The following is a 1,011-nucleotide window of genomic DNA, read 5'->3' as shown; positions in this document are numbered from 1 at the left end:
TAAACAGTTCATGGGTTTTGTGCAAATGTGTATTAAGAACTTCCGACATTTGTTAACCTTTCAGGAGAGCCAGTGGCAGGAGCTTTTGGTTTTACTGCACACACTTCCCGTCCCTGAACCTGGAGATCCCATCCATCTCGGAATGGTGCGTCCCAATAACAACTCTAAGTCTGCACACAAGGAAACTATTGTCGACAGATTACATTGAAGCGAACTGGTTTAATTTTGGCTTCCACGTTAACCTCTGACTTTCTCGTACCTCCAGCATTCTTTCTTCACCGTGCCTGATATCAGAGAACTCCCCAGCATCCCTGAGAACGTGAGTGTTCTTACCGTCATGGAGAAAGAAGCTAATGGTTTCACAGCCACTAAGAAAAACCTCAAGATTGATTCACTAAGACAAACCAACAAAATATGAGCTTTGCATCTTGTAAAATTTAGAGAGATGTCTTTCTCCAAGAAAAACTGATATACTTTAAACAAGTACTTCCATACAGATGTTATGATTTTGTCATAAGTGCAACAAATGTTCAATTTTTACCGACCGATAATTGTTTTTATCACTTTAATTACTGGATTTATACTTTTGAATGTACGAAGCTCATTCAAATGGCTTGAACTAACTATCCTGTTTTTTTTCTCTTCTTTTTTTGTAATTTGCAGAGAAACCTAACGGAGTATTTCGTAGCTGTAGATGTCAACAACATGCTTCACTTGTATGCTAGTATGCTGTATGAACGCCGGATCCTCATCTGCTGTAGCAAACTAAGCACTGTAAGTACATTAAGATGTCATTTCCTTATAAATTCATGTAAGATCATTCAAGATATCTGCTTAGCATTTTTGAGAAGTCCTGTTGTAAAAGTTCAAAGACTTTTTTCCATCCAAAGATGGTTTTAACCTGTTATTCTGTAGTTAGGAATGATACAAAAGATCGACAAACTCCCTTTTATTTATAAAATATGAATACTAGAAGTTTCTGTGACCCCACTTTTATTGTAAACATGCCGA

General features: G+C 37.1%; 1 long non-coding RNA gene across 1 annotated transcript; it reads left to right on the top strand.

The window, feature by feature from the left end:
- Positions 1–60: 60 nt before the first annotated feature.
- On the top strand, positions 61–797 carry LOC112141804. The gene is made up of 3 exons (XR_002918460.2): positions 61–145; positions 266–319; positions 664–797. It is a non-coding gene; the product is annotated as an uncharacterized LOC112141804 (long non-coding RNA).
- Positions 798–1,011: the final 214 nt, after the last annotated feature.

The sequence above is a fragment of the Oryzias melastigma genome, unplaced genomic scaffold (genome assembly GCF_002922805.2).
Source record: "Oryzias melastigma strain HK-1 unplaced genomic scaffold, ASM292280v2 sc07178, whole genome shotgun sequence".
Lineage (NCBI taxonomy): Eukaryota > Metazoa > Chordata > Actinopteri > Beloniformes > Adrianichthyidae > Oryzias > Oryzias melastigma.
The sequence above is the reverse complement of the archived record's forward strand: the minus strand, read 5'-3'. Positions and strand labels throughout refer to the sequence as shown.